We start from the raw sequence: 12,933 nt of genomic DNA on the forward strand, positions 1-12,933 counted from the left end.
CTTCCATACCAACACTTTCCAAGGAATTTATTATTTGACAACATAAAGTAAATTCATTTTTCGTTTCGGGACTGGACATCCCTAATACCTTTGCCTTACTCTCGTGCAATGGCAAGTGAATAAACACTCATCGTGAGAATAACACGTCTAGCATGGAAAATATCGGCCACCCTCACCGCCTCACGAGCTGTACGAGCACACAAAAGAGAAATTTATTTTGATAATTAGAGATGGCACATACAAATTTTCTTAGAACTGCAAAAGAATACCGCATATAGGTAGGTATAGTGGACTCATGTGGCAAAACTGGTTTAAAGGATTTTGGATGCACAAGTAGTGATCATACTTAGTGTAAAATGAAGGCTAGCAAAAGATTGAGAGGCGACCAACCAAGAAACGAATAATCTCATAAGCGAACATTGAGCATAATTAACACCGAATAATGCACCACAAGTAGGATGTAATTTCATTGCATAACTATTGACTTTCGTGCTTGCATAGGGAATCACAAATCTTAGCACCAATATTCTTACTAGAGCACAATTACTCATCAACATGACTCACATATCACATCATCATATCTCAAAACTATTACAAGGAAACAAGTTTATTTTTTCCAATGATCTTCATGAAATTTTTTATTATATCCTTCTTGGATATCTATCACTTTGGAACTAATTTTCATATGTTTCTTTTGATAAGCTCAAACAAATATAAGTGAAGATCATGAGCATAGTATTTCTTTCTCTCAAATTAATTTAAGTGAAGCAAGAGAGAATTTCTTCAAAAATACTAAAGCACACCATGCTCAAAAAGATATAAGTGAAGCACTAGAGCAATTCCATAGCTCATAAAAATTTAAGTGAAGCATAGAGAGCAATTCTAACATGTCATGGCATAATTTTGGCTCTCTCAAATAGGTGTGTCCAGCAAGGATTAAAGAGTTAAAACAAAAACCAAATCAAGCAAAGACTCATATCATACAAGACGCTCCAAGCAAAACTCATAGTATATGAAGAATAAAAATATAGCTTCAAGTAAAATACCGATGGTCGTTAGAAGAAAGAGGGGATGCCACTCGGGGCTTCCCCAAGCTTAGTTACTTGATTCTCTTTGGATAATAGCTTGGAATGCCATGGGCATCCCCTAGCTTAGGCTATTCTTACTCCTTATTCCTTCATCCATCCTAACATCACCCAAAATTTGAAAACTTCAATCACACAAAACTCAACAAAACCTTTGTGAGATCCGTTAGTATAAGAAAACAAATCACTCCTATAAGTATTGTTGCAACCCATTCATATTTTATTCTTGCATTATATCTACTGTATTCCAACTTTTCTATGGCAAAAACTCTTCAAAGAAAACCATAGAATAATCAAAACAAGCACACAACGCAAAGAAAACAGAATCTGTCAAAAACATAACAGTCTGTAGCAATCTGGATATTTAGAATACTTCTGAAACTCCAAAAAATCAGAAAAATTGGAACAACCTGAGAAATTTGTATATTAATCTTCTGCAATAAGAATTGGTATTTTATCACGCTTCTGTTAAAAATGATAATTATTGTCGCGAGCGCAAATGTTTCTGTTTTTTAGCAAGATCAAACAACTATCACCCAAGAAGATCCTAAAGGCTTTGCTTGGCACAAACACTAACTAAAACAAAAAAACAATCATAACAGTAGCATAATTGTGCAAACACTCAAGAACAGAAAGCAAAAGGCAAAAATATATTTTATTCATTGGGTTGCCTCCCAACAGGCGCTATCGTTTCACGCCCCTAGCTAGGCATAAAGCAAGGATCTAAGTTGTGTCATCTTTGTCCAACTCTTCAATCAAAAACATAGAATTCTTCAAAGATTTAGCATAAAGATTTTCAATGACAATACTCCTAGGAACAAATTTAAAGAATTCATTCTTGCCCAAGGGATCTCTTATAACTTCAACAAAATTCGGGTGAATACTAATCATCTTAAGATCCTCTTTACTATTATTACTAGAAGTTGCACCCTTGTTCTTAGTAACTTGAGTAGTCTTTCCAATCTTTACGGGAGTTTTTTCAATAGTTTTAGCGGAAACGAAAGCCGTGCTTAAATTACTAAAGATTTCTTTCAATTTATCAATCCGAGCCGGGCTTTCTTCAATTCTTTCATGAATTACGGTCCCCTTTTTCTTTCAACAACTTAAAAAGTTCTCCCGCTTTTGACCCAAACTTAGTAGAAAAATTATACATCTTTTTATCCAAGTTTTCAATATGCTCTTCAGTAAGAATTTTCTTTTCAATAGCATCTAATCTTTCCATGACATGCTCAAGAGTCAAAGGTGTTTCATTAATCATAAGAGGTGGTGAGCCTACCAAATTTCCCATAGCATTAAAAGCATCAAGAGATGGACACATCAAGAAATTTCCACCAGTAATTGTATCAAGGACGAATCTATACCAAGTGTTCATGCCCACATAAAAACAGCAAAGAAGAACAATGGTAGATTGCTTACAGATAGATCTATTATGAGCGTTGCAAATCCTATACCAAGCATCTTTTAAATTCTCCCGTCGCCTTTGTTTAAAGTTGAGAACCTTGTTCTCGGAAGTGCACGCAATAGAGGAAGACATATCCATGACGACAATAGCGACAAACAAGATTGCACAAAAAAACAGATCTGGCAAGAAAACGGTGAATGAAAAAGAGCGCGAATAAAACGGCAAATTTTTGTGAAGTGGGGGAGAGGAAAACGAGAGGCAAATGGCAAATAATGTAAATTGCAAGGAGATGAGATTTGTGATTAGGAACCTGGTAGTTGATGATGTCTCCCCGGCAATGGCGCCAGAAATTGGTGAGTTGACGAGAGACTATCTTGACTTGATCCTCCCCGGCAACGGCGCCAGAAATTCCTTTTGATGTCTGCTAGAATATGTCGGTATTTCCCCAAAGAGGAAGGGATGATGCAGTACAACGACGGTAGGTATTTCCCTCAGTGATGAGACCAAGGTTATCGAACCAGTAGGAGAACCAGCCAACACTACGTAAATAGCACCTGCACACAAATAACAAGTACTCGCAACTCGACGTGTTAAAGGGGTTGTAATCCCTTTCGGGTAACGGCGCCAGAGATTGGCAAACTGACGTCAGAAAGTTGTAATAAGTTGATAGATCGAACGCTAAATAAAATAAAGTGTAGCAATGTATTTTCGTATTTTCGGTTTAATAGATCTGAAAATAAAAGCAAAGGAAAATAGATTGCAAAGGCAAATATATTAAAGAAGAGACCCAGGGGCCATATATTTCACTAGTGGCTTCTCTCGAGAAAAATAGCAAACGGTGGGTAAACAAATTACTGTTGGGCAATTGATAGAACTTCAAATAATCATGACGATATCCAGGCAATGATCATTATATAGGCATCACGTCCAAGATTAGTAGATAGACTCCTGCTTGCATCTACTACTATTACTCCACACATCGACCGCCATCCAGCATGCAGCTAGTGTATTAAGTTCATGGAAAACAGAGTAATGCAATAAGAACGATGACACGATGTAGACAAGATCTATTTATGTATAAATAGACCCCAATTGTGCTCCCCTCGGAGCACCCCCCAGGTGCTTCTTTGACCCACTCGATGACTTCTGGTCCAAAAAGATCCACAAAAAGTTTCGCTGTGTTTGGACTCCGTTTGGTATTGATTTCCTGCAGTGTAAAAAAACAAGCAAAAAACAGCAACTGGTACTTGGCACTATGTCAATAGGTTAGTACCAAAAAAATGATATAAAATGATTATAAAACATCCAAGAATGATAATATAAGAGCATGGAACAATAAAAATTATAGATACGTTGCAGACGTATCAATCACATTCATGTGCTTGATTGGAAAGAGGAAGATGGGAGCCTTGATGGATGATGAGCTGACCATCTTCAGCAACATTAACTCAATCTGTCCAGGAGGTAGCAAGAGCCATAAGAGAGATCAAGCCATTCGATGTCCACCCTGACCTCTACAACACCGTCATGCACCAAGGTGGATTCAGCCCAGAGGCTCTGATGGCTGCTTTGAGCCACCTACTGGACAACATGGCTCAGGGTGTTGTATTTGTCGCCATGGCAGACACCCACATGGTGCTCTAGCTCAGGACCTGGCTAGCCAAGCACTACTACTAGTGCTGCTTAAGTTGGTTGTGACGGTATGCATGATCCTCGATGGCAATGTACATTTTGTGGTGGACATGGCTTAATGAACTCTTGATGCTGGCCTGTATATTTTGATGTGGTATAGTCACCCCTCATGCCAATGGCGAACTGATACGTCCATTTTGCATCATGCTTTTATATTGATATTTATTGCATTATGGGTTGTTATTACACATTATATCACTTTATGCCTTTTCTCTCTTATTTTATAAGGTTTACATGAAGAGGGAGAATACCGGCAGCTGGAATTCTGGACTGGAAAAGAAGCAAATATTGGAGACCTATTCTACACAACTCCAAAAGTCCTGAAACTTCACAAAAAATATTTTTGGAATATATAAAAAATATTGGGCGAAGAAAGCACCAGAGGGGGGCCACTTGCCATCCACAAGGATGGAGGGCGCGTCCTCCGGTCTTGTGGGCCCCCTGGCAGGCCTCGGAAGCCCATCTTCTGCTATATGATGTGTTTTGGCCTAGAAAATATCAGAAGGAAGCTTTTGGGACGAAGCGCCACCGCCTCGAGGTGGAACTTGGGCAGAACCAATCTTGGGCTCCGGCGGAGCTGTTCTGCCGAGGAAACTCCCCTCCGGGAGGGGGAAATCGAAGCCATCGTCATCACCAATGATCCTCTCATCGAGAGGGGGTCAATCTCCATCAACATCTTCACCAACACCATCACCTCTCAAACCCTAGTTCATCTCTTGTATCCGATCTTTGTCTCAAAACCTCAAACTGGTACCTGTGGGTTGCTAGTAGTGTTGACTACTCCTTGTAGTTGATGCTAGTTGATTTATTCGGTGGAAGATCATATGTTCAGATCCTTAATAATAATTAATACTGCTCTTATTATGAACATAAATATGCTTTGTGATTAGTTACATTTGTTCCTGAGGACATGGGAGAAGTTTTGTTATAAGTAATCATGTGAATTTCGTATTCGTTCGATATTTTGATGAGATGTATGTTGTCTTTTCTCTAGTGGTGTTATGTGAATGTCGACTACATGACATTTCACCATTATTTGGGCCTAGGGGAAGGCATTGGGAAGTAATAAGTAGATGATGGGTTGCTAGAGTGACAGAAGCTTTAACCCTAGTTTATGCGTTGCTTCGTAAGGGGCTGATTTGGATCCATATGTTTCATGCTATGGTTAGATTTATCTTAATTCTTATTTCGTAATTGTAGATGCTTGCGAGAGGGGTTAATCATAAGTGGGAGGCTTGTCCAAGGAAGGGCAGCACCCAAGCACCGGTCCACCCACATATCAAATTATCAAAGTAACGAACACGAATCATATGAGCATGATGAAACTAACTTGACAACAATTCCCATGTGTCCTCGGGAGTGCTTTGCTTTATATAAGAGTTCGTCCAGGCTTGTCCTTTGCTACAAAAAGGATTGGGCCTCCTTACTTCACCTATTTTACTTTTGTTGCTTGTCACCCGTTACGAATTATCTCATCATACAACTATATGTCACCGATAATTTCAATGCTTGCAGAGAATACCTTGCTGAAAACCGCCTGTCATTTCCTTCTGCTCCTCGTTGGGTTCGTCACTCTTACTTATCGAAAGGACTGATAGATCCCCTATACTTGTTGGTCATCAAGACTCTTTTCTAGCGCCGTTGCTAGGGAGTGAAGTGCCTTTGGTAAGTAGAACTTGTTAAGGAAATATTTATATAGTGTGCTGAAATTTACTGTCACTTGTTACTATGGAAAGTAATCCTTTGAGGGGCTTGTTCAGGGTATCTTCACCTCGACTGGAAGAGCAAAGAGTTTCTCCTCAACCTACTGCACCTACTAAAAAATTATTATGAAATTCCTTCGGGTATGATAGAGAAACTGCTAGCTAATCCTTATGCAGGAGATGGAAGAGCAAAAAATTATTATGAAATTCCTTCGGATGTTGTCAAGAAGAAGGTCTTCCCTTTATCTTTGAAGGGAAAGGCATTGGCATGGTATAGGCTATGTGATGATATTGGATCATGGAACTACAACCGATTGAAATTGGAATTCATCAAAAGTTTTATCATATGCATCTGGTTCATTGTAATCGGAATTATATATATAATTTTTGGCCTCGTCATGAGCTCTCAAGAGAAATTATTGTTCAAAAAATTTATGCTCGGCTTTCTCATAATGATCGATCCATGCTCGATACTTCTTGTACTTGTTCTTTTATGAAGAAGGATATTGAATTCAAATGGGATTTATTGGAAATAATTAAACGCAACTCTGAAGATTGGGAACTCAACGAAGGTAAGGAGTCAGGTATAAACCTCAAGTTTGATTGTGTAAAATCTTTTATGGATACCGATGCTTTTCGTGATTTTAGCACTGAATATGGACTTGACTCTGAGATAGTAGCTTCTTTCTGTGAATCTTTTGCTACTCATGTTGATCTCCCTAGGGAGAAGTGGTTTAAATATCATCCTCCCATCGAAGTTAAAGTAGTAGAACCTATTAAAGTTGAAGAAGAAACTATTACTTATAATGTTGATCCTATTGTTCCTACTGCTTATATTGAGAAATGACCTTTTCCTGTTAGATAAAGGATCATGCTAAAGCTTCAACAGTGGTTCGTAAGAGTTATACTAGAACACCTACACCCCCTGAACAAATTAAAGTTAAACCTAGTATTGCTATGGCTAAAGATCTCTTGGTTGATAATATTGAAGGGCATGCTATTTATTTCTGTGATGAAGTTGCTAGAATTGCTAAACGCGATATGAAAGATAAACATAGACATGTTGTTGGCATGCCTGTTGTTTCTGTTAAAATAGGAGATCATTGTTATCATGGCTTATGTGATGTGGGTGCTAGTGTGAGTGCAAGTCCTTATACCTTGTACCAATAAATTATGAATGATATTGCACCTGCTGAGATAGAAGATATTGATGTTACTATTAAGCTTGCCAATAGAGATACTATTTCACCAATTGGGATAGTTAGAGACGTTGAAGTCTTGTGTGGGAAAATAAAATACCCTACTGATTTTGTTGTTCTTTGTTCCCCACAAGATGATTTTTGTCCCATTATATTTGGTAGACCTTTCTTGAATACTGTCAATGCTAAGATAGACTACGAGAAAGATATTGTCACTGTTGGTTTAGGGGATATGTCTCATGATTTTAATTTCTCTAAATTTCGTAGACAACTCCATGATAAAGAATTTCCTAGTAAGGATGAAATTATTGGTCTTACTTCTATTGTCGTGCCTCCTACTGATCCTTTAGAACAATATTTGCTAGACCATGAAAATGATATGTTTATGAATGAAAGAAGGGAAATAGTTGAAATATTATTTAATCAAGGGCCTGTTTTGAACCACAATTTGCTTGTTGAAATCCTTGCGGATCCTCCTCCACCCAAGGGTGATCCCGTGTTTGAGCTTAAACAATTATCTGATACTTTGAAATATGCTTATCTTGATGAAAAGAAGATATATCCTGTTATTATTAGTGCTAACCTTTCAGAGCATGAAGAAAAGAAGTTATTGAAAAGTCTGAAGAAGCACCCTGCCGCTATTGGATATACTCTTGATGATCTTAAGGGCATTAGTCCCACTCTATGTCAGCACAAAATTAATTTGGAGCGTGATGCTAGACCAGTTGTTGATCACCAACGACGGTTAAATCCTAAGATGAAAGAAGCGGTAAGAAATGAAATACTAAAGCTTCTGGAGGCAGGTATAAATTATCCTATTGCTGATAGTAGATGGGTAAGTCACGTTCATTGTGTCCCTAAGAAGGGAGGTATTACTGTTGTTCCTAATGATAAGAATGAATTGATTCCACAAAGAATTGTTACAGGTTATAGAATGGTAATTGATTTTTGCAAATTAAACAAAGCTACTAGAAAAGATCATTACCCTCTACCTTTTATTGATCAAATGCTAGAAAGACTATCCAAACATACACATTTTTGCTTTCTAGATGGTTATTCTGGTTTTTCTCAAATACATGTGTCAAAAGATGATCAGGAGAAGACCACTTTTACTTGCCCGTTCGGTACCTTTGCTTATAGACGTATGCCTTTTGGTTTATGCAATGTGATAACCCACAAGTATAGGGGATCAATTGTAGCCTCTTTTGATAAGTAAGAGTGTCGAACCCAACGAGGAGCTAAAGGTAGAACAAATATTCCCTCAAGTTCTACCGATACAACTCTACGCACGCTTAACGTTCGCTTTACCTAGAACAAGTATGAAACTAGAAGTACTTTGTAGGTGTTGTTGGATAAGTTTGCAAGATAATAAAGAGCACGTAAATAAAACTAGGGGCTATTTAGATAAAGAAATAACTAAGTTAGTTTTAGTAGAGAGCTTTTTGTCACGAGAAAGTTATTTGTCCCTAGGCAATCGATAACTAGACCGGTAATCACTATTGAAATTTTATTTGAGGGAGAGGCATAAGCTAACATACTTTCTCTTCTTGGATCATATGCACTTATGATTGGAACTCTAGCAAGCATCCGCAACTACTAAAGATCATTAAGGTAAAACCCAACCATAGCATTAAAGCATCAAGTCCTCTTTGTCCCATACGCAACAACCCCCTTACTCGGGTTTATGCTTCTGTCACTCAAGCAACCCACTATAAGTGAATCATGAACGTATTGCACCACCCTACAGCGGGAATCCCACGCGCTTGCGCGACATGGAGAGCACCATAGGACAGCACCAATAATAAAACATGCAACTCAAACCAATCACGATCATCAATTAACCCATAGGACAAAACGGATCTACGCAAACATCATAGGATAGCCATACATCATTGGGAAATAATATATAGCGTTGAGCACCATGTTTAAGTAGAGAATACAGCAGGTAAAAGAGGGGTTGCACCTCTACATAGAGGGGGGAAGAGTTGGTGATGAGGGCGGTGAAGTTGTTGGTGTAGATTGCGGTGATGATGATGGCCCGGGCGGCGTTCCGGCGCTACCGGAAGAGAGGGGGAGAGGCCCCCCCTTCTCCTTCTTCTTCCTTGACCTTCTCCCTAGATGGGAGAAAGGTTTCCCCTCTGGTCCTTGGTCTCCATGGCACGGGAGGGGCGAGAGCCCCTCCGAGATTGGATCTGTCTCTTTGTCTCTCTCTGTTTCTGCGCTCCTGATTCTGCCCTTTCACCGTTTCTTATATAACCAGAGATCCGTAACTCCGATTGGATTGAAATTTGAACATGATTTTTATCCGGATATTATCTTTCTTGCGGTGAAAGAAGGGCAACAACCGCCTTACGGGGTGTCCACGAGGGTCAGGGGCGCGCCTGCCCCCTGGGGCGCGCCCCCTTCCTCGTGGTCCCCTTGGGCATCGTCTCGCGTTGATTCCACTTCCCAAAATTCACATTAATTCCAAAAAAAATCTCCGTCAGTTTTTATTCCGTTTGGACTTCGTTTGATATGGATTTTCTGTGAAACAAAAAACATGCAACAAACAGGAACTGGCACTGGGCACTGGATCAATATGTTAGTCCCAAAAATAGTATAAAAAGTTGCCAAAAGTATGTAAAAGTTGTAGAATAATGGCATGGAACAATAAAAAATTATAGATATGACGGAGATGTATCAGCATCCCCAAGCTTAATTCCTGCTCGTCCTCGAGTAGGTAAATGATAAAAATCATAATTTTTGATGTGGAATGCTACCTAGCATAATCTTAATCACATAATCTAATCATGGCATGAATATTAAGACACGAGTGATTCAAAGCAATAGTCTATCATTTGACATTAAGACAACAATACTTCAAGCATACTAATAAAGCAATCATGTCTTTTCAAAACAACATGGCCAAAGAAAGTTATCCCTACAAAATCATATAGTCTGGCTATGCTCCATGTTCACCACACAAAATATTCAAATCATGCACAACCCCGATGACAAGCCAAGCAATTGTTTCATACTTTTGATGTTCTCGAACCTTTTCAACTTTCACGCAATACATGAGCGTGAGCCATGGATATAGCACTATAGGTAGAATAGAATATGATGGTGGAGGTTGTGTGGATAAGACAAAAAGGAGAAAGTCTCACATTGACGCGGCTAATCAATGGGCTATGGAGATGCCCATCAATTGATGTCAACGCGAGGAGTAGGGATTGCCATGCAACGGATGCACTAGAGCTATAATTGTATGAAAGCTCAAACTGGAAACTAAGTGGGTGTGCATCCAACTTGCTTTCTCATGAAGACCTCGGGCATTTGAGGAAGCCCATCATCGGAATATACAAGCCAAGTTCTATAATGAAAATTCCCACAGGTGTATGAAAGTGATAACTCAAGAGACTCTCTATATGAAGAACATGGTGCTACTCTGAAGCACAAGAGTGGTAAAAGGATAGTAACATTGCCCCTTCTCTCTCTTTATCTCTTTTTTTGTTTTTTCTCCTTTTTTTCTTTTTTTGGTGGGCTTCTTCGGTCTCTTTTTTTTATTTGGGATTCTGTGGCCTCTTTTATTTTGATAACCTCACCTGGGACAATGTTCTAATAATGATGATCATCACACTTCTATTTACTTACAACTCAATACTAGAACAAAGATATGACTCTATATGAATGCCTCCGGCGGTGTACCGGGATGTGCAATGATCTAGCATAGCAAAGATATCAAAAAACGGACAAGCCATGAAAATATCATGCTAGCTATCTTACGATCATGCAAAGCAATATGACAATGAATGCTCAAGTCATGTATATGATATGATGGAAGTTGCATGGCAATATATCTCAGAATGGCTATGGAAATGCCATGATAGGTAGGTATGGTGGCTGTTTTGAGGAAGATATAAGGAGGCTTATGTGTGATAGACCGTATCGTATCACGGGGTTTGGATGCACCGGCGAAGTTTGCACCAACTTTCGAGGTGAGAAAGGGCAATGTACGGTACCGAAGAGGCTAGCAATGATGGAAGGGTGAGAGTGCATATAATCCATGGACTCAACATTATTCATACAGAACTCACATACTTATTGCAAAAATCTATTAGTCATCAAAACAAAGTACTACGCGCATGCTCCTAGGGGGATAGATTGGTAGGAAAAAACCATCGCTTGTCCCCGACCGCCACTCATAAGGAAGACAATCAATAAATACCCCATGCTCCAACTTCGTTACATAACGGTTCACCATACGTGCATGCTACGGGAATCACAAACTTCAACACAAGTATATCTACAATCCACAACTACCCACTAGCATGATTCTAATATCACCATCTTTATATCGCAAAACTATTGCAAGGAATCAAACATATCATATTCAGTGATCTACAAGTTTTATGTAGGATTTTATGACTAACCATGTGAATGACCAGTTCATGTCATCTCTCTAAATAGATATAAGTGAAGCAAGAGAGTTTAATTCTTTCTACAAAATATATGCCCACGCTCTAACAAATATAAGTGAAGCAAAAGAGCATTCTACAAATGGCGGTTTTCTATGTGAAGAGAAACAGGCAATCCAAACTTCAAAAGATATAAGTGAAGCACATGAAGCATTCTATAAAGCCATACTCAAAAGATATAAGTGAAGTGCAATGAGCATTCTATAAATCAAGCAAGGACTATCTCATACCAGCATGGTGCATAAAAGAAAAGTGAAAACTAAATGCAAAAGACGCTCCAAGATTTGCACATATCGCATGAACGAAACGAATCCGAAAACATACCGATACTTGTTGAAGAAAGATGGGATGCCTTCCGGGGCATCCCCAAGCTTAGACGCTTGAGTCTACTTGAATATTTACTTGGGGTGCCTTGGGCATCCCCAAGCTTGAGCTCTTGCCTCTCCTTCTTTTCCTCACATCGAGACATCCTCGATCTTCGAACACTTCATCCACACAAAACTCAACAGAAAGCTCGGTAAGATCCGTTAGTATAATAAAGCAAATCACTACTCTAGGTACTATTGAAAACCAATTCATATTTTTTTTGCATTGTATCTACTGTAATATAACTTTTCCATGGCTTAATCCACTGATAGAAATTGATAGTTTCATCAAAACAAGCAAACTATGCATCAAAAACAGAATCTGTCTTAAACAGGACAGTCTGTAGTAATCTGAACATTCACCATACTTATGGTACTCCAAAAATTCTTCCAAAATTATGAAAAATAAAAATTTGTATATAAATACAGTGCAAAAAGTTTCAGAACCGTTTGACGTTCAATTAAAAAATGTAAAATCGCGCACTATAGCCAAAGTTTCTGTTCTGCACCGCACAAACCAACAAGCAATGTAAACATCCTAAAGGCAAATCTTGGCACATTATTTTTATAATACAATGGAATTGTACAAGGGATAATTAGTTTTGTTGAAAAGTTTCTGTAATCAAGATTCACAAGTTTCCGTGAGCATGAACAAAGTTCAAGGAGCTCCCCCACTTCAACAATGCTTGTCTCTCTCACTTTCACTTTCCTTTTTGAAAAGTTTTGGGTTCCCCTATTTATTTTTTTTGTTTTTAAACTATATAAAAGAACTCAACAGAAATAAATGACTCTCTAAAACTTCCGGGTTGTCTCCCTGGCAGCGCTTTCTTTAAAGCCATTAGGCTAGGCATATAGTGCTCAAGTAATGGATCCACCCGGATCCCAAGGTATATCAAAGCCAATTTTAATTAACAATGATTTGTGATTTAGCAGTGAGCACAAAGTAACATATATCATACAACAATGAAGTCTAACTCTCTTCCTATGCATCGGCATGTCATAAAAGAACAATTCATGCACATCAAGTAAA

The sequence above is a fragment of the Aegilops tauschii genome, chromosome 2, assembly GCF_002575655.3.
Source record: "Aegilops tauschii subsp. strangulata cultivar AL8/78 chromosome 2, Aet v6.0, whole genome shotgun sequence".
Taxonomy (NCBI): domain Eukaryota; kingdom Viridiplantae; phylum Streptophyta; class Magnoliopsida; order Poales; family Poaceae; genus Aegilops; species Aegilops tauschii.